This window comes from Botryllus schlosseri, chromosome 2 (assembly GCF_051294905.1).
Source record: "Botryllus schlosseri isolate E-star chromosome 2, Bs_hap1, whole genome shotgun sequence".
Classification (NCBI taxonomy): Eukaryota; Metazoa; Chordata; class Ascidiacea; order Stolidobranchia; family Styelidae; genus Botryllus; species Botryllus schlosseri.
The window spans coordinates 28,778,924-28,800,632 of record NC_137237.1 but is presented as its reverse complement, the minus strand read 5'-3'; the positions used below and the strand labels follow the sequence as shown (position 1 = coordinate 28,800,632).

The window sequence follows — 21,709 nt, the reverse complement described above, 5'->3', positions numbered from 1 at the left end:
AACTTTTCACCGCCGTGGTTATTAACATATTGATTTGTAAAACTATACTTGTATGAAATGTTCTTGGTTTGAAAGATATTCCGTGTTGGTACAAATCACTCTGTGTATTACGGATATCAGAAAATATTTTTACAAATGTAGTTGTTTCCAGTAACCAAGACTAAAGATGACACAACAATTTCGTTTGGAATATCTTTACTGGACGCATCCTATTCTACTAGACTTGAGTAATACACAAAACTCATAGCATTAACAAAATCGCAATAGGCGCTACACTGAAATCTACAAAATGTGTTTGTATTGTTACTCAAAGTAGTGATCATAAATTATCATTTAAATAAGTAATACTAATCATAAAACCAAACTTGTGAAAGTCATTACCATAACAAAAGAATATTGTAGGTTGCTTGCTAAATGTATGCCGGAAATATTTGTAGAACGCTCACGACCAAAGAAATCGGAAATTTCTCCCCATTGTCATTCGTCAAAGTATATGTTGTCACAATACTCATCCCGTAAAAGATCTTACTTGTATGTGATTGAATCGCCGGTAATCAACTCGCTAAATCAAACCATAAGGAAATTTCACTCAGTCATCGGATTATGATATTAAACAGCGTCGCTTAATCGGCATAGAGCGTTTTTCTAAATGCAAATCATACCTCACCAACAGAAAACAATTTTCACTCACCTCGTAATGAAACCAAGTGGTGGGCCTACGTTCAATATTTTGTTTGTGTCAAATACTTTGCAATAAACACACACACTGGAGTGGTTGAGCTTTACATCATCAAGCTGTCATCTGTAAATCGAGATCACATCCGACTTGTAACTGTATCGTTTACCTAACCGAGTTGTATGCACAGTTTCATATTTTTTATCATTTAGTGATTGCTGAACATACCAAACGATACACATTCACTTCCGAAATACTGCGTTGATCTCAATTCCCTTTGTCGTCATAACCGAAGTATCATTTGTTTCGAATTCGTAACAGCCGACTTTTCTATAACACGATAAATTTTGACAAGTTATGCTTAGAAGATTGGTTGCATATCGCGGAAAATAACATACTGCTCATATTGATACTGTTAATCGATATTTTCACGCGAGTCGATTTTCAAATGAGTAAAATTTATTACATGAGTTTCTCCGCTTAATGTAAATGAAAACTCAGTCGTCTTTTAACATCACATAGACATTGATAAAAAGTAAGTAAGCAATCAAACACAACACTTTGTACGACACTAATTATTGTTCCACACATCTCATTTCATACTAAGTGTATACGAAAGATATTCATGTTACACGAAAATATTCGCTCATGCTACAAACCTGTACAATGATTGGTGGTGTAAGTCCAGCACAATTGTGGTATCCATACGAGTTTAGTTAACACAATTTACGACACCGAGGTCGCCTCATCTTTCGTAAGACAACAAACCAAGGCTTCAGGATATGTCCATGTCATAACAATAAATCAACTACTCCAACAACAGAGTACATATGTTTTCTAGCACGGTGCTTACATCTTACACACAAATCAACCTACTTTGCTAACGAAAAGCGCTGAGTCATCACATGGTTGTCCTCACAACAATACAACTAAAACATACTATCATACAAAATGGCCGTTATAGTTTGCACACCAACGATACATCGTACAAGTAGCAAGTCTCGAGAATCCAGTTATTCAAAAAACGTGAAAGTGTTTCTACGCCAAGTCGGTATGTTGACGAAAGCATATATTGTAATATCATGATCGATTTACAATCGTTGGTCACAAAATGTCACTACTCTAAATAATTATTTTTCACTCAAAGCCTACTTGTCACCATTCGTTTCATCAAGCACGAGTTCAAGAAACCTGCTGCGACATGAATTGTTATTTTTATGTTGTGTAAATAGGTAATAATTAATTTTAGTAACACTATATCAACATCATCGAGTTGCGCGAATAGATTTACATGTGGTCTTGTGGTTTTAATCGAAGTATACAGCACGGTCTAATGTAGAGTCATCTCTACTGTACAGCAACTCGGTAATCGAAATGCATTAAAATTTAAACAACGATCTTGTTTCGTCGCACCAAAAATATGTTTACTATCGCGATACTCTGCACAGGCCGTGTAAATCCTTTTCACACTCGTAATAGTATACCAACAGCTACCGGCGACAACGTTTAACAATACCAACAACACTAAACATGCGATACCTACCCAAGTAAAATTACCATTTTCACCTAGAGGTCGGTCGTTACCCGAGTAGAAATACCATTGTCCTTTGGAGATTTATCGTTTACCCAGTGTAACAAACCCCTTTTCCTTTGGAAATATATTTTTTCTCTGGGTAACAAACCTTTTTCACTTGGAAATATATTTTTTCTCTGGGTAACAAACCTTTTTCACTTGGAAATATATTTTTTCTCTGGTTAACAAACCTTTTTCACTTGGAAATATATTTTTTCTCTGGTTAACAAACCTTTTTCACTTGGAAATATATTTTTTCTCTGGGTAACAAACCTTTTTCACTTGGAAATATATTTTTTCTCTGGTTAACAAACCTTTTTCACTTGGAAATATATTTTTTCTCTGGGTAACAAACCTTTTTCACTTGGAAATATATTTTTTCCCCGGCTAACAAACCTTTTTCCCTGAGCAACAAACCATTTTCACTTGGTGGTCCGTCGTTTACCCGAGTAAAAATATCATTTTCTTTTGGAGATCCGGCGTTTACCCAGTGTAACAATACATTTTCACTTGGAAAAATACTTTTACCTAGAGTAACTAATCATTTTCTCCTGGGTAACAAACCCTTTTCGTCTGGAAACTATCATTTACCTGAGTACCAATACCGTTTTCACTTGGAAATCTATCTTTTCCCTGGGTAACAATACCATTTTCGTTTTGAAAACTGACAACCACACCGGTCAATTTGATATTTTTTGTATATTGTTACAACAGACAGCGACAAAATATACACCAACAACGACTCCGATACATTTGTCTAATCAAATATTCACTTGCTTTGATGCATCCCATCAAAATCATTGGTTACTCACATACAATAACAATGTGCTGCTGTACATCGACATGTATGTTTTCGGAATTGGTGAATAAAGGGGTTTCCGATATGTCCGTGATGTCCGGGTTCGTGCTTTGGATTTTCCAGAGTCAAAATGTCTGAATAAATCACCTCCTCGACTTTGGTAACTGGTTGATACACGGATAATGGTGTTTGGAAAACGGATGAATTTATGTTCCCCATCGCGCTGACAACATCGGGTTACTTGTGAGTTTCCTCGGGTCTGTTTACTATATTGTGTCTTTACTGGTCAATACATGTCGCTCCAGTCAGCCGAAACCGGATCACTAATATGAGAAAGTGTGGGGGCCGGATCCGGATATTCACTCATGACCCAACGACCGATATTCAAGTAAACATGTTACAGACCGTGTTTTGTCTCCATGAAAAATACCTATGCATACACCATCACATCAAGTACGTCACGATTGTTCACAAGTATTTGCGTAAACGAGGTGTATGTACAATGTGTCGATGCACAAACATCATGGGACACAAATTCACGTTCTCAAGTCTCATCATGCGCCGACTCTGTACATTCAATGTGGGCATAGATGACTTGGAGACAGGCAAGCGGTCATATTTGGACGTAACATGGTCTTTGTATGAACCGACCTCCACCCAACTTGTGAAAAATAAATCTCACACGAGTACAGCCCTTTCACGGGTTCACACCTTGATTTTGCAAGATTGTTCGGATTCTCAGGTAGACTTGTATCGTGATCCAGACTTCGACATAATCGGGTTGCGTAACTCGCTCAATCCCTCCACGTATTGTTCGTCCTAACCTGCGAACTTTTTGCTGAGACCGCAGTGTTTCACCTGGTTTTCGGTATTTGGCGATCACCATCGTTATCAATCTTGCAGGTGATGAATATGCCCGATGTTGCTACTCCCACACAACGACTCCAGCTAAACATCGTGAGCAGTGACTCCGGATTGAAATCGTAAACAGGGACTCTGTGTGTGTGTGAATCTCGAGTTCGAATACGATTAGATAATGTAATCCAAGGTGTGTCTCTGTGGGTTGAAGACTGATTTCGTGTTAACCACTCCGCAAGAGGGTGCTGTCTCGTAATTCTACATGCCGTTATAAAACGTGGTTGGAAACTTTTGGTCTAGTTGATCCAGCTACGTATTGAAACGGTGCACCCACGCAGACCACTGAGAAAACGTTGTCGTTACCCGACTATATCCACGAGTAATTATGGGATTACGCGTAACGTTCCATAGATTCCTCTGGCCTCACACCGTGGTTTTACGACACAGACAAGATGCAGCGGTGGAAATATTGAAAATGAAAAACGATACCTTGGTGACATTTGATTTGGATTTTACACCTGATGAACCATACACTCGATTGGTACATTGGGATGACAACTCTATCGTTGAGGTCAAGGGAAAAGAAATGTACAGATTTGTTGGTGTTGTGGATATTCAGCGAAAATCAGGGTATATGGTTGTGTATGGGTCGCATATTTGACTGAGAATATATCGGTATGCATAATGCACTATCCATTGTATCATGTCGTGTGTCATCTATGCCCACATTGAATGTACAGAGTCGGCGCATGATGAGACTTGAGAACGTGAATTTGTGTCCCATGATGTTTGTGCATCGACACATTGTACATACACCTCGTTTACGCAAATACTTGTGAACAATCGTGACGTACTTGATGTGATGGTGTATGCATAGGTATTTTTCATGGAGACAAAACACGGTCTGTAACATGTTTACTTGAATATCGGTCGTTGGGTCATGAGTGAATATCCGGATCCGGCCCCCACACTTTCTCATATTAGTGATCCGGTTTCGGCTGACTGGAGCGACATGTATTGACCAGTAAAGACACAATATAGTAAACAGACCCGAGGAAACTCACAAGTAACCCGATGTTGTCAGCGCGATGGGGAACATAAATTCATCCGTTTTCCAAACACCATTATCCGTGTATCAACCAGTTACCAAAGTCGAGGAGGTGATTTATTCAGACATTTTGACTCTGGAAAATCCAAAGCACGAACCCGGACATCACGGACATATCGGAAACCCCTTTATTCACCAATTCCGAAAACATACATGTCGATGTACAGCAGCACATTGTTATTGTATGTGAGTAACCAATGATTTTGATGGGATGCATCAAAGCAAGTGAATATTTGATTAGACAAATGTATCGGAGTCGTTGTTGGTGTATATTTTGTCGCTGTCTGTTGTAACAATATACAAAAAATATCAAATTGACCGGTGTGGTTGTCAGTTTTCAAAACGAAAATGGTATTGTTACCCAGGGAAAAGATAGATTTCCAAGTGAAAACGGTATTGGTACTCAGGTAAATGATAGTTTCCAGACGAAAAGGGTTTGTTACCCAGGAGAAAATGATTAGTTACTCTAGGTAAAAGTATTTTTCCAAGTGAAAATGTATTGTTACACTGGGTAAACGCCGGATCTCCAAAAGAAAATGATATTTTTACTCGGGTAAACGACGGACCACCAAGTGAAAATGGTTTGTTGCTCAGGGAAAAAGGTTTGTTAGCCGGGGAAAAAATATATTTCCAAGTGAAAAAGGTTTGTTACCCAGAGAAAAAATATATTTCCAAGTGAAAAAGGTTTGTTAACCAGAGAAAAAATATATTTCCAAGTGAAAAAGGTTTGTTACCCAGAGAAAAAATATATTTCCAAGTGAAAAAGGTTTGTTAACCAGAGAAAAAATATATTTCCAAGTGAAAAAGGTTTGTTAACCAGAGAAAAAATATATTTCCAAGTGAAAAAGGTTTGTTACCCAGAGAAAAAATATATTTCCAAGTGAAAAAGGTTTGTTACCCAGAGAAAAAATATATTTCCAAAGGAAAAGGGGTTTGTTACACTGGGTAAACGATAAATCTCCAAAGGACAATGGTATTTCTACTCGGGTAACGACCGACCTCTAGGTGAAAATGGTAATTTTACTTGGGTAGGTATCGCATGTTTAGTGTTGTTGGTATTGTTAAACGTTGTCGCCGGTAGCTGTTGGTATACTATTACGAGTGTGAAAAGGATTTACACGGCCTGTGCAGAGTATCGCGATAGTAAACATATTTTTGGTGCGACGAAACAAGATCGTTGTTTAAATTTTAATGCATTTCGATTACCGAGTTGCTGTACAGTAGAGATGACTCTACATTAGACCGTGCTGTATACTTCGATTAAAACCACAAGACCACATGTAAATCTATTCGCGCAACTCGATGATGTTGATATAGTGTTACTAAAATTAATTATTACCTATTTACACAACATAAAAATAACAATTCATGTCGCAGCAGGTTTCTTGAACTCGTGCTTGATGAAACGAATGGTGACAAGTAGGCTTTGAGTGAAAAATAATTATTTAGAGTAGTGACATTTTGTGACCAACGATTGTAAATCGATCATGATATTACAATATATGCTTTCGTCAACATACCGACTTGGCGTAGAAACACTTTCACGTTTTTTGAATAACTGGATTCTCGAGACTTGCTACTTGTACGATGTATCGTTGGTGTGCAAACTATAACGGCCATTTTGTATGATAGTATGTTTTAGTTGTATTGTTGTGAGGACAACCATGTGATGACTCAGCGCTTTTCGTTAGCAAAGTAGGTTGATTTGTGTGTAAGATGTAAGCACCGTGCTAGAAAACATATGTACTCTGTTGTTGGAGTAGTTGATTTATTGTTATGACATGGACATATCCTGAAGCCTTGGTTTGTTGTCTTACGAAAGATGAGGCGACCTCGGTGTCGTAAATTGTGTTAACTAAACTCGTATGGATACCACAATTGTGCTGGACTTACACCACCAATCATTGTACAGGTTTGTAGCATGAGCGAATATTTTCGTGTAACATGAATATCTTTCGTATACACTTAGTATGAAATGAGATGTGTGGAACAATAATTAGTGTCGTACAAAGTGTTGTGTTTGATTGCTTACTTACTTTTTATCAATGTCTATGTGATGTTAAAAGACGACTGAGTTTTCATTTACATTAAGCGGAGAAACTCATGTAATAAATTTTACTCATTTGAAAATCGACTCGCGTGAAAATATCGATTAACAGTATCAATATGAGCAGTATGTTATTTTCCGCGATATGCAACCAATCTTCTAAGCATAACTTGTCAAAATTTATCGTGTTATAGAAAAGTCGGCTGTTACGAATTCGAAACAAATGATACTTCGGTTATGACGACAAAGGGAATTGAGATCAACGCAGTATTTCGGAAGTGAATGTGTATCGTTTGGTATGTTCAGCAATCACTAAATGATAAAAAATATGAAACTGTGCATACAACTCGGTTAGGTAAACGATACAGTTACAAGTCGGATGTGATCTCGATTTACAGATGACAGCTTGATGATGTAAAGCTCAACCACTCCAGTGTGTGTGTTTATTGCAAAGTATTTGACACAAACAAAATATTGAACGTAGGCCCACCACTTGGTTTCATTACGAGGTGAGTGAAAATTGTTTTCTGTTGGTGAGGTATGATTTGCATTTAGAAAAACGCTCTATGCCGATTAAGCGACGCTGTTTAATATCATAATCCGATGACTGAGTGAAATTTCCTTATGGTTTGATTTAGCGAGTTGATTACCGGCGATTCAATCACATACAAGTAAGATCTTTTACGGGATGAGTATTGTGACAACATATACTTTGACGAATGACAATGGGGAGAAATTTCCGATTTCTTTGGTCGTGAGCGTTCTACAAATATTTCCGGCATACATTTAGCAAGCAACCTACAATATTCTTTTGTTATGGTAATGACTTTCACAAGTTTGGTTTTATGATTAGTATTACTTATTTAAATGATAATTTATGATCACTACTTTGAGTAACAATACAAACACATTTTGTAGATTTCAGTGTAGCGCCTATTGCGATTTTGTTAATGCTATGAGTTTTGTGTATTACTCAAGTCTAGTAGAATAGGATGCGTCCAGTAAAGATATTCCAAACGAAATTGTTGTGTCATCTTTAGTCTTGGTTACTGGAAACAACTACATTTGTAAAAATATTTTCTGATATTCGTAATACACAGAGTGATTTGTACCAACACGGAATATCTTTCAAACCAAGAACATTTCATACAAGTATAGTTTTACAAATCAATATGTTAATAACCACGGCGGTGAAAAGTTTGTTGCTGTCATAATAACCTTTACCGCAACGCCGGGTCTAATTAACGCGAATAATTTAATAATCAAGTCATGATCAACTATTACATATGTCAAATCCATGTGTCAATCCTTATGTTTACAGCATGATAACTTTCAATGTAATACCGGTGTTCGATCGTATAAAATGAATTCTTAACTACGTTGGTCAGACATTCAAATATCATATACTCAAAACATATGTTAATCTCAAGTCGCTGACACCGAGAAGTAATTACTTTTGTCTTACAAAATATACCACATAGTAATTTCTTTGTCTTGCGGAATAGTAACGACTTTTACAGTTGAATAAAAGTACGAGTTGGTGGACTATGAATACAACCGAACTTGCTATGGATTTTGGATTGTGGTGATTACTCGCGTAGTCTTGTCTACTTTTCATAAGGATACTTTTTGCTTTGGTTGGGTAAGTTACAAACGGATTGACTTGACAAGGTTTTTTGTATTTTACTCTTTTGTGTAGGGGAAGATGTTAAAATGTTGAGACGTAATACTATTTCCGTTCACTCGATTACAACAAAAAAAAAATAACCCGATAGCTTGTTCAAGGTTTCGACAAATAGATTGAAATATTCCGATTTAACTCATCGCGTCACAAGTCATCGCGTCACAATATTTACAACAGGTGCTATTTCATTGAATGATTCTATTGTGTGTAGTAACACTTTAAAATATCGCGATAGTATTTACTGAAACTGACAAACGGAAAACTCAGTCGTGAATAGAGTTGTAAGTTTCAAGGATTGTTTCAAAGTATAATCTTGAAATGTGACTGGATCAAAGTTAGTAGTCATGTTTGTCAAAGTCCAAATATTTCATTTTGGATTATCTGGATTTACCTTTAGTACATCCCGCGAATGGATTCCGATGCGGTACTATAACATTTTTGATAATAATGACTCAAGGATTTTCAATCAACAATACTGGAATTTTTTGGTAATGCTAGAGTTGCCAAATGATTAGTTGCGTGTTTTTGTTAGGTGTTTGATTTCAAGTTAATAAAGACAATAACTGTGTAATGCACATACTTGTGATTCTTGATTCTTGTAGAGTTATAGTTGGTATTGATTCTATAAGTGTGAAAACAGCGGCGAATGTGCGAATAATTCGATGCGGCTGAAAGTCGGCGTCAGTAATATTCGGGTTACGTTCGATTCAACAAAAACGCGTTAAGGGATTTGTTAAAGGATTAGAGTTGTACCGATTTAGAACATTCAGATACGAATCGACTTGCTTTGTGTAGTGAGTTTCATTTCAAGTTGATAAACTAACACATTGATTGAATATTTTCATGGATCTTATCACGCAACTAAAGTCAGCCACTATTCTGGAGGCGTGAAACATATAGCGATCGCGGGCGAGTGACAAATTGTTGGTTTTCGAATCACCGGCTGCGACGGCTCTGTGACAAACTTATTACCGAAATATTACCTTGTGAGTGGGTATGAGAGATTGCTATATGTCTGAAGCATTATCCGGTGAGTGGTCGTTGGATTTTAAAATTATATCACACCCTTTTGAATAAGCGTTCACTTCACAAAGGATTAGGGTTAGAGCGGAAATAAGTGACAATTTGTCGCTATTCAAGTTACCGCGGTCTGTTATTCGTTACTTGTTAAATCTTACCAGCGATATCAAGTTCTGTTTCAAACTGATTACTAAAATTTCACCGCGTGGGCGATCGGTATGGTTATGACACCAAGTCGTGAAAGATGGTTATGACCGAGACATTATCTTGTCAGCGATCGCGGGGTTTTGCAAGCTATTTCACAGCTATTTGAAGTGTTAATTCGTGAGCGTTGTTATTGTTGATATTCGAATCGCCGTCTACGCCGGCTCTGTGGTAAACTAAATACCAAAATATTACCTTGCCAGTGATTCCTAGACTTGGCAAACTATTTCACACCTTTTTTGCTGAAAGTACAACATGCCGCCCGCAGTCTATACCGAAAGTACGAATCACGACCGCACCCATAAGAAATAAGACCCACCGCCATAAGAAATAAGTGCCGCTCGCCACCCCGGGTTTCGTGTTAGCATCAATAGCCGCTCACCACCCCCGCCATAAGACGCAATAGCCGCATGCGACCGCGCCCATAAGAACACATGGCGAGTCACCACAGATCCCGTAAGAATACACGACAGGCGAATCACCGTCACCACCTATAGTAAAAAAGGCGAGTCACAACCACCGCGGTTGGCCGTGAAACAATTCAGCGCGCAGGTCATTCGAAATATAGGTCGCACTGCTTAATCCTCTTGCAAGCCACGTTTCCGTTTGTGCGGTTATTGTTGGTGACTATTCAACACCCCGCGAGAGATGGTTGAAAGTGCGAATCACGACCGCATCCATAAGAACACATGGCACCTCACCAGAGATCTCATAAGAACCAATGACACATCACCAGAGATCTTGTAAGAAACAATGACACATCACGAGCGATAGGGGGTCTGAAAGGGTGCAATCACCAACACGAGTTTTCACGGCACATCACCGACGAAGCCTATACCCGAAAGGGTACCATCACCAGAGATCCCATAAGAACACATGGCACCTCACCAGCGGAAGGGGGGGTCAAAAGGGTGCCATCACCAATACGAGTTTCGCGGCACCTCACCAGCGGGCCCATAAGAACCCCAGGCAAATCACGAGCGATCTATATAACTACTCCCGATTCTGGTATTCTTACAGATATCAGTTCGTATTAATGGCAGGGCTGCTTCAGGCTCCGGCTACCAGTCCTCAAATTTACGGGAATTCCCGAACCACTCTGTTAAATTCTTAAATCCTATTGTTTTTAGTTGCCTACGTCAGATGCGTGATTGTTGTCTGTGTGTCTCCGAACAATGGGTTCGAATATTTATATTTATAATATTTATAATAATATTTATAACGGAAATCCAACGACGATGAAGAGAAAGAAGGAGAAATTAACCTAAGTGAAAAGGTAAACTAGGTACTCTAAATAGTTACTGCTATTTACGGTAGTTGCCACAGTGGCTCTGGATCACCTGAAAATAGCCGTTAGTCGATACTTACGGGCGGTTGCAACCTTAATACAACCAAATACTCCAATCATCACGAATTCTTTTCCATGCACTGTGAGCTATTTAACTAGTATGGTTGGATGTAAAGGGTTAGCGCGAACGCAGACCCCACTACCAGAAATTACACGACCGAGTTACCCACATTTGGGGTAATCGCCGAGGTCAACCAAGCCGAAGTGCAATGGCTAGGCCTCGCCCGGGCAGAACCGCCTTTTTAATCATGGTTCACTGCCTCGTCAGGTAAGTATGAGTTTTCCAGAAATTTATTGACACCCAATTTCATACAACAAAATAAATATTGTGGTGAGCACGCTCTCCACATATGCATAAATGCATTCACCAAGTGCGCTTTGAATCGCCGAAGCAAAATGAAATAGTTTCTACTAGACGCGAACGCCAAATATGATTGGGACGAATGGGACGTCATCGATGATATTGGACTGACTGCGGCGTCCAATTGCGAATTCCACCGTCCATTCCTTGCTTAAAAGTGCGATAATCATTATCTTGCGTTTTATGGTCATCTCCATGGTGCTCTGATATTCGCTTTGCCAATAAAGAGCCGGTATAGGATTACAGAAGCGTGACATAGCAATGCAAAGTTTTCACAGCTACAAAAGCGAGGCATATAGGGAAAGCCTATTGTAGATTAATTTCTGATCTGCCGACTGTCATCAATTCTCGCCACAATCCAGGCGCTTATCGAAATACATGAAGTGTATATGATCAGTTCAGGAGAGCTAGGTGAAAAAGAAATTAGGCTCGCACTATACGGAAAAGGCCTACTAACCGCTAATCGTGAAATCTTACCCAGAAACAGACACTATAACGATGTAAAGGTCAGACGCCATTGCTATATCGCAGGTCCACGAGAACAAATCGAGGTGTAGGCCAACTCAAAACGTGTTATATGGCCACGTTCGTTCCGAGGGGGAAAATAAATCAACAAACCAAGTATTTGGTATATTTATAATAATCAGCAGCTTTGCGAGAATGCATGTAAGTGAGTGTCGTTACGAGAGCCGCTGGCCACGAATTCTTTTCCATGCACTGTGAGCTATTTAACTAGTATGGTTGGATGGAAAGGGTTAGCGCGAACGCAGACCCCACTACCAGAAATTACACGACCGAGTTACCCACATTTGGGGTAATCGCCGAGGTCAACCAAGCCGAAGTGCATTGGCTAGGCCTCGCCCGGGCAGAACCGCCTTTTTGATCTTGGTTCACTGCCTCGTCAGGTAAGTATGAGTTTTCCAGTAATTTATTGACACCCAATTTCATACAACAAAATAAATATTGTGGTGAGCACGCTCTCCACATATGCATAAATGCATTCACCAAGTGCGCTTTGAATCGCCGAAGCAAAATGAAATAGTTTCTACTAGACGCGAACGCCAAATATGATTGGGACGAATGGGACGTCATCGATGATATTGGACTGACTGCGGCGTCCAATTGCGAATTCCACCGTCCATTCCTTGCTTAAAAGTGCGATAATCATTATCTTGCGTTTTATGGTCATCTCCATGGTGCTCTGATATTCGCTTTGCCAATAAAGAGCCGGTATAGGATTACAGAAGCGTGACATAGCAATGCAAAGTTTTCACAGCTACAAAAGCGAGGCATATAGGGAAAGCCTATTGTAGATTAATTTCTGATCTGCCGACTGTCATCAATTCTCACCACAATCCAGGCGCTTATCGAAATACATGAAGTGTATATGATCAGTTCAGGAGAGCTAGGTGAAAAAGAAATTAGGCTCGCACTATACGGAAAAGGCCTACTAACCGCTAATCGTGAAATCTTACCCAGAAACAGACACTATAACGATGTAAAGGTCAGACTCCATTGCTATATCGCAGGTCTACGAGAACAAATCGAGGTGTAGGCCAACTCAAAACGTGTTATATGGCCACGTTCGTTCCGAGGGGGAAAATAAATCAACAAACCAAGTATTTTGTATATTTATAATAATCAGCGGCTTTGCGAAAATGCATGTAAGTGAGTGTCGTTACGAGAGCCGCTGGCCACGAATTCTTTTTCATGCACTGTGAGCTATTTAATCAGTATGGTTGGATGGAAAGGGTTAGCGCGAACGCAGACCCCACTACCAGAAATCACACGACCGAGTTACCCACATTTGGGGTAATCGCCGAGGTCAACCAAGCCGAAGTCGACCAAGCCGAAGTGCAATGGCTAGGCCTCGCCCGGGCAGAACCGCCTTTTTGATCATGGTTCACTGCCTCGTCAGGTAAGTATGACTTTTCCAGAAATTTATTGACACCCAATTTCATACAACAAAATAAATATTGTGGTGAGCACGCTCTCCACATATGCATAAATGCATTCACCAAGTGCGCTTTGAATCGCCGAAGCAAAATGAAATAGTTTCTACTAGACGCGAACGCCGAATATGATTGGGACGTCATCGATGATATTGGACTGACTGCGGCGTCCAATTGCGAATTCCACCGTCCATTCCTTGCTTAAAAGTGCGATAATCATTATCTTGCGTTTTATGGTCATCTCCATGGTGCTCTGATATTAGCTTTGCCAATAAAGAGCCGGTATAGGATTACAGAAGCGTGACATAGCAATGCAAAGTTTTCACAGCTACAAAAGCGAGGCATATAGGGAAAGCCTATTGTAGATTAATTTCTGATCTGCCGACTGTCATCAATTCGCGCCACAATCCATGCGCTTATCAAAATACATGAAGTGTATATGATCAGTTCAGGAGAGCTAGGTGAAAAAGAAATTAGGCTCGCACTATACGGAAAAGGCCTACTAACCGCTAATCGTGAAATCTTACCCAGAAACTGACACTATAACGATGTAAAAGTCAGACGCCATTGCTATATCGCAGGTCTACGAGAACAAATCGAGGTGTAGGCCAACTCAAAACGTGTTATATGGCCACGTTTGTTCCGAGGGGGAAAATAAATCAACAAACCAAGTATTTGGTATATTTATAATAATCAGCGGCTTTGCGAAAATGCATGTAAGTGAGTGTCGTTACGAGAGCCGCTGGCCACGAATTCTTTTTCATGCACTGTGAGCTATTTAATCAGTATGGTTGGATGGAAAGGGTTAGCGCGAACGCAGACCCCACTACCAGAAATCACACGACCGAGTTACTCACATTTGGGGTAATCGCCGAGGTCAACCAAGCCGAAGTGCAATGGCTAGGCCTCGCCCGGGCAGAACCGCCTTTTTGATCATGGTTCACTGCCTCGTCAGGTAAGTATGAGTTTTCCAGAAATTTATTGACACCCAATTTCATACAACAAAATAAGTATTGTGGTGAGCACGCTCTCCACATATGCATAAATGCATTCACCAAGTGCGCTTTGAATCGCCGAAGCAAAATGAAATAGTTTCTACTAGACGCGAACGCCAAATATGATTGGGACGAATGGGACGTCATCGATGATATTGGACTGACTGCGGCGTCCAATTGCGAATTCCACCGTCCATTCCTTGCTTAAAAGTGCGATAATCATTATCTTGCGTTTTATGGTCATCTCCATGGTGCTCTGATATTCGCTTTGCCAATAAAGAGCCGGTATAGGATTACAGAAGCGTGACATAGCAATGCAAAGTTTTCACAGCTACAAAAGCGAGGCATATAGGGAAAGCCTATTGTAGATTAATTTCTGATCTGCCGACTGTCATCAATTCTCACCACAATCCAGGCGCTTATCGAAATACATGAAGTGTATATGATCAGTTCAGGAGAGCTAGGTGAAAAAGAAATTAGGCTCGCACTATACGGAAAAGGCCTACTAACCGCTAATCGTGAAATCTTACCCAGAAACAGACACTATAACGATGTAAAGGTCAGACTCCATTGCTATATCGCAGGTCTACGAGAACAAATCGAGGTGTAGGCCAACTCAAAACGTGTTATATGGCCACGTTCGTTCCGAGGGGGAAAATAAATCAACAAACCAAGTATTTTGTATATTTATAATAATCAGCGGCTTTGCGAAAATGCATGTAAGTGAGTGTCGTTACGAGAGCCGCTGGCCACGAATTCTTTTTCATGCACTGTGAGCTATTTAATCAGTATGGTTGGATGGAAAGGGTTAGCGCGAACGCAGACCCCACTACCAGAAATCACACGACCGAGTTACCCACATTTGGGGTAATCGCCGAGGTCAACCAAGCCGAAGTCGACCAAGCCGAAGTGCAATGGCTAGGCCTCGCCCGGGCAGAACCGCCTTTTTGATCATGGTTCACTGCCTCGTCAGGTAAGTATGACTTTTCCAGAAATTTATTGACACCCAATTTCATACAACAAAATAAATATTGTGGTGAGCACGCTCTCCACATATGCATAAATGCATTCACCAAGTGCGCTTTGAATCGCCGAAGCAAAATGAAATAGTTTCTACTAGACGCGAACGCCGAATATGATTGGGACGTCATCGATGATATTGGACTGACTGCGGCGTCCAATTGCGAATTCCACCGTCCATTCCTTGCTTAAAAGTGCGATAATCATTATCTTGCGTTTTATGGTCATCTCCATGGTGCTCTGATATTAGCTTTGCCAATAAAGAGCCGGTATAGGATTACAGAAGCGTGACATAGCAATGCAAAGTTTTCACAGCTACAAAAGCGAGGCATATAGGGAAAGCCTATTGTAGATTAATTTCTGATCTGCCGACTGTCATCAATTCGCGCCACAATCCATGCGCTTATCAAAATACATGAAGTGTATATGATCAGTTCAGGAGAGCTAGGTGAAAAAGAAATTAGGCTCGCACTATACGGAAAAGGCCTACTAACCGCTAATCGTGAAATCTTACCCAGAAACTGACACTATAACGATGTAAAAGTCAGACGCCATTGCTATATCGCAGGTCTACGAGAACAAATCGAGGTGTAGGCCAACTCAAAACGTGTTATATGGCCACGTTTGTTCCGAGGGGGAAAATAAATCAACAAACCAAGTATTTGGTATATTTATAATAATCAGCGGCTTTGCGAAAATGCATGTAAGTGAGTGTCGTTACGAGAGCCGCTGGCCACGAATTCTTTTTCATGCACTGTGAGCTATTTAATCAGTATGGTTGGATGGAAAGGGTTAGCGCGAACGCAGACCCCACTACCAGAAATCACACGACCGAGTTACTCACATTTGGGGTAATCGCCGAGGTCAACCAAGCCGAAGTGCAATGGCTAGGCCTCGCCCGGGCAGAACCGCCTTTTTGATCATGGTTCACTGCCTCGTCAGGTAAGTATGAGTTTTCCAGAAATTTATTGACACCCAATTTCATACAACAAAATAAATATTGTGGTGAGCACGCTCTCCACATATGCATAAATGCATTCACCAAGTGCGCTTTGAATCGCCGAAGCAAAATGAAATAGTTTCTACTAGACGCGAACGCCAAATATGATTGGGACGTCATCGATGATATTGGACTGACTGCGGCGTCCAATTGCGAATTCCACCGTCCATTCCTTGCTTAAAAGTGCGATAATCATTATCTTGCGGTTTATGGTCATCTCCATGGTGCTCTGATATTCGCTTTGCCAATAAAGAGCCGGTATAGGATTACAGAAGCGTGACATAGCAATGCAAAGTTTTCACAGCTACAAAAGCGAGGCATATAGGGAAAGCCTATTGTAGATTAATTTCTGATCTGTCGACTGTCATCAATTCTCGCCACAATCCAGGCGCTTATCGAAATACATGAAGTGTATATGATCAGTTCAGGAGAGCTAGGTTAAAAAGAAATTAGGCTCGCACTATACGGAAAAGGCCTACTAACCGCTAATCGTTAAATCTTACCCAGAAACAGACACTATAACAGGGGTGGGCAACATACGGCCCGCGGGCCGGATCCGGCCCGCGAAGGGATTTTGTCCGGCCCGCGGACGGTTTTCCGTCTTACATGATAATGTGGCCCGCGGCCCCAGTCTGTCGAGATCCCCCACTACTTGCATACTACGTCAAATTTAAGTGACTGTATATTATTATATACGTGTGTGCGCATCGTTGCGAGAGTGGAGCATACGCGTAAGTTCGTCGAAGCGAGAAGACTTGCATTATCGGCATTTGCGATATGCACTCAACCCTAATGTCGTCCGTGGTAATCATGATTTTTGTCGACTACAATGGTCATTTACACCAGACTGATATATTTCTTATTTTCGATTCCGCAACCGCCGACTTGTAGCACGCCACACTTCTAGGCTTTTGTAAGGCACCGCATATTCCAGGGGTCGCCATCTCAAAACGGGTCGCAGGCCAGTTTTCAAATTTTGTAGAAAACGCGGGCCGTATGAATTCAATATTCGAGATTATTTACGCCACACAGTTGAACAACGACGCTATCACGGCACCTACTCAACCCTAATGAATTGATATCTTGGTAAATTAGGGTTCCTGGGGTCATCGAACGACTTGAAATCTTAACTAGGGATTGCACCGTGTGTTGATTGATCAGAGTGAAGCAGACATGGCGGCGCCTGTATGATAATGTTATTCTCAAATCCACACTGTCCTCGCCATTATCGGAGAAATGGCTTTGAAGCGACATTGCTGTCGTTAAAATACATTTATTAAATACGATTTATTCCTTGTATATGTGGATAAATGGGCGAATAATGTGTCGATTCAGCAATCCGGCCCGCCAAGTACCTAATTTTCCTCTATCCGGCCCGCCGACTGGAGAAGTTGAACTATAACGATGTAAAGGTCAGACGCCATTGCTATATCGCAGGTCCACGAGAACAAATCGATGTGCAGGCCAACTCAAAACGTGTTATAAGGCCACGTTCGTTCCGAGGGGGAAAATAAATCAACAAACCAAGTATTTGGTATATTTATTATAATCAGCGGCTTTGCGAGAATGCATGTAAGTGAGTGTCGTTACGAGAGCCGCTGGCCACGAATTCTTTTCCATGCACTGTGAGCTATTTAATTAGTATGGTTGGATGGAAAGGGTTAGCGCGAACGCAGACCCCACTACCAGAAATTACACGACCGAGTTACCCCCATTTGGGGTAATCGCCGAGTTCAACCAAGCCGAAGTGCAATGGCTAGGCCTCGCCCGAGCAGAACCGCCTTTTTGATCATGGTTCACTGCCTCGTCAGGTAAGTATGAGTTTTCCAGAAATTTATTGACACCCAATTTCATACAACAAAATAAATATTGTGGTGAGCACGCTCTCCACATATGCATAAATGCATTCACCAAGTGCGCTTTGAATCGCCGAAGCAAAATGAAATAGTTTCTACTAGACGCGAACGCCAAATATGATTGGGACGAATGGGACGTCATCGAGATGATATTGGACTGACTGCGGCGTCCAATTGCGAATTCCACCGTCCATTCCTTGCTTAAAAGTGCGATAATCATTATCTTGCGTTTTATGGTCATCTCCATGGTGCTCTGATATTCGCTTTGCCAGTAAAGAGCTGGTATAGGATTACAGAAGCGTGACATAGCAATGCAAAGTTTTCACAGCTACAAAAGCGAGGCATATAGGGAAAGCCTATTGTAGATTAATTTCTGATCTGCCGACTGTCATCAATTCTCGCCACAATCCAGGCGCTTATCAAAATACATGAAGTGTATATGATCAGTTCAGGAGAGCTAGGTGAAAAAGAAATTTGGCTCGCACTATACGGAAAAGGCCTACTAACCGCTAATCGTGAAATCTTACCCAGAAACAGACACTATAACGATGTAAAGGTCAGACGCCATTGCTATATCGCAGGTCTACGAGAACAAATCGAGGTGTAGGCCAACTCAAAACGTGTTATATGGCCACGTTCGGTCCGAGGGGGAAAATATATCAACAAACCAAGTATTTGGTATATTTATAATAATCAGCGGCTTTGCGAGAATGCATGTAAGTGAGTGTCGTTACGAGAGCCGCTGGCCACGAATTCTTTCCCGTGCACTATGAGATATTTAATTAGTATGGTTGGTTGGATGGAAAGGGTTAGCGCGAACGCAGACCCCACTACCAGAAATTACACGACCGAGTTACCCACATTTGGGGTAATCGCCGAGGTCAACCAAGCCGAAGTGCAATGGCTAGGCCTCGCTCGGGCAGAACCGCCTTTTTGATCATGGTTCACTGCCTCGTCAGGTAAGTATGAGTTTTCCAGAAATTTATTGACACCCAATTTCATACAACAAAATAAATATTGTGGTGAGCACGCTCTCCACATATGCATAAATGCATTCACCAAGTGCGCTTTGAATCGCCGAAGCAAAATGAAATAGTTTCTACTAGACGCGAACGCCAAATATGATTGGGACGTCATCGATGATATTGGACGCCTCCACCGTCCATTCCTTGCTTAAAAGTGCGATAATCATTATCTTGCGTGTTATGGTCATCTCCATGGTGCTCTGATATTCGGTTTGGCATTAAAGAGCCGGTATAGGATTACAGAAGCGTGACATAGCAATGCAAAGTTTTCACAGCTACAAAAGCGAGGCATATAGGGAAAGCCTATTGTAGATTAATTTCTGATCTGCCGACTGTCATCAATTCTCGCCACAATCCAGGCGCTTATCGAAATACATGAAGTGTATATGATCAGTTCAGGAGAGCTAGGTTAAAAAGAAATTAGGCTCGCACTATACGGAAAAGGCCTACTAACCGCTAATCGTTAAATCTTACCCAGAAACAGACACTATAACAGGGGTGGGCAACATACGGCCCGCGGGCCGGATCCGGCCCGCGAAGGGATTTTGTCCGGCCCGCGGACGGTTTTCCGTCTTACATGATAATGTGGCCCGCGGCCCCAGTCTGTCGAGATCCCCCACTACTTGCATACTACGTCAAATTTAAGTGACTGTATATTATTATATACGTGTGTGCGCATCGTTGCGAGAGTGGAGCATACGCGTAAGTTCGTCGAAGCGAGAAGACTTGCATTATCGGCATTTGCGATATGCACTCAACCCTAATGTCGTCCGTGGTAATCATGATTTTTGTCGACTACAATGGTCATTTACACCAGACTGATATATTTCTTATTTTCGATTCCGCAACCGCCGACTTGTAGCACGCCACACTTCTAGGCTTTTGTAAGGCACCGCATATTCCAGGGGTCGCCATCTCAAAACGGGTCGCAGGCCAGTTTTCAAATTTTGTAGAAAACGCGGGCCGTATGAATTCAATATTCGAGATTATTTACGCCACACAGTTGAACAACGACGCTATCACGGCACCTACTCAACCCTAATGAATTGATATCTTGGTAAATTAGGGTTCCTGGGGTCATCGAACGACTTGAAATCTTAACTAGGGATTGCACCGTGTGTTGATTGATCAGAGTGAAGCAGACATGGCGGCGCCTGTATGATAATGTTATTCTCAAATCCACACTGTCCTCGCCATTATCGGAGAAATGGCTTTGAAGCGACATTGCTGTCGTTAAAATACATTTATTAAATACGATTTATTCCTTGTATATGTGGATAAATGGGCGAATAATGTGTCGATTCAGCAATCCGGCCCGCCAAGTACCTAATTTTCCTCTATCCGGCCCGCCGACTGGAGAAGTTGAACTATAACGATGTAAAGGTCAGACGCCATTGCTATATCGCAGGTCCACGAGAACAAATCGATGTGCAGGCCAACTCAAAACGTGTTATAAGGCCACGTTCGTTCCGAGGGGGAAAATAAATCAACAAACCAAGTATTTGGTATATTTATTATAATCAGCGGCTTTGCGAGAATGCATGTAAGTGAGTGTCGTTACGAGAGCCGCTGGCCACGAATTCTTTTCCATGCACTGTGAGCTATTTAATTAGTATGGTTGGATGGAAAGGGTTAGCGCGAACGCAGACCCCACTACCAGAAATTACACGACCGAGTTACCCCCATTTGGGGTAATCGCCGAGTTCAACCAAGCCGAAGTGCAATGGCTAGGCCTCGCCCGAGCAGAACCGCCTTTTTGATCATGGTTCACTGCCTCGTCAGGTAAGTATGAGTTTTCCAGAAATTTATTGACACCCAATTTCATACAACAAAATAAATATTGTGGTGAGCACGCTCTCCACATATGCATAAATGCATTCACCAAGTGCGCTTTGAATCGCCGAAGCAAAATGAAATAGTTTCTACTAGACGCGAACGCCAAATATGATTGGGACGAATGGGACGTCATCGAGATGATATTGGACTGACTGCGGCGTCCAATTGCGAATTCCACCGTCCATTCCTTGCTTAAAAGTGCGATAATCATTATCTTGCGTTTTATGGTCATCTCCATGGTGCTCTGATATTCGCTTTGCCAGTAAAGAGCTGGTATAGGATTACAGAAGCGTGACATAGCAATGCAAAGTTTTCACAGCTACAAAAGCGAGGCATATAGGGAAAGC

The 21,709-nt window shown here is 41.2% G+C and overlaps 1 protein-coding gene, 7 non-coding genes and 2 pseudogenes across 9 annotated transcripts in view; all 10 read right to left on the bottom strand.

Moving 5' to 3' along the window:
• LOC145457677 (actin-related protein 2/3 complex subunit 2-like) overlaps positions 1 to 21,709 on the bottom strand; it is a 281,489-nt gene that overhangs the window by 118,565 nt on the left and 141,215 nt on the right. Inside the window, exon 1 of one of the 2 annotated variants that reach the window (XM_080335945.1) lies at positions 11,352 to 11,368. The exons of the other annotated variant lie outside the window; for it this stretch is intronic. The gene's annotated coding sequence lies outside the window, so the exon portion shown is untranslated. Of the gene's footprint in view, positions 1 to 11,351; positions 11,369 to 21,709 lie in introns of those variants that run through there. 2 annotated transcript variants of the gene reach the window in all.
• LOC145434739 (U1 spliceosomal RNA) lies at positions 11,430 to 11,593 on the bottom strand. The gene has a single exon (XR_013913562.1). It is a non-coding gene; the product is annotated as a U1 spliceosomal RNA (small nuclear RNA).
• On the bottom strand, positions 12,428 to 12,591 carry LOC145434766 (U1 spliceosomal RNA). The gene has a single exon (XR_013913589.1). It is a non-coding gene; the product is annotated as a U1 spliceosomal RNA (small nuclear RNA).
• LOC145434708 (U1 spliceosomal RNA) lies at positions 13,426 to 13,604 on the bottom strand (annotated as a pseudogene).
• LOC145434765 (U1 spliceosomal RNA) lies at positions 14,430 to 14,593 on the bottom strand. Its single transcript, XR_013913588.1, has one exon. It is a non-coding gene; the product is annotated as a U1 spliceosomal RNA (small nuclear RNA).
• Positions 15,428 to 15,606, bottom strand: LOC145434707 (U1 spliceosomal RNA; annotated as a pseudogene).
• Positions 16,432 to 16,595, bottom strand: LOC145434764 (U1 spliceosomal RNA). Its single transcript, XR_013913587.1, has one exon. It is a non-coding gene; the product is annotated as a U1 spliceosomal RNA (small nuclear RNA).
• LOC145434749 (U1 spliceosomal RNA) lies at positions 18,301 to 18,464 on the bottom strand. Its single transcript, XR_013913572.1, has one exon. It is a non-coding gene; the product is annotated as a U1 spliceosomal RNA (small nuclear RNA).
• LOC145434756 (U1 spliceosomal RNA) lies at positions 19,305 to 19,468 on the bottom strand. Its single transcript, XR_013913579.1, has one exon. It is a non-coding gene; the product is annotated as a U1 spliceosomal RNA (small nuclear RNA).
• On the bottom strand, positions 21,153 to 21,316 carry LOC145434748 (U1 spliceosomal RNA). Its single transcript, XR_013913571.1, has one exon. It is a non-coding gene; the product is annotated as a U1 spliceosomal RNA (small nuclear RNA).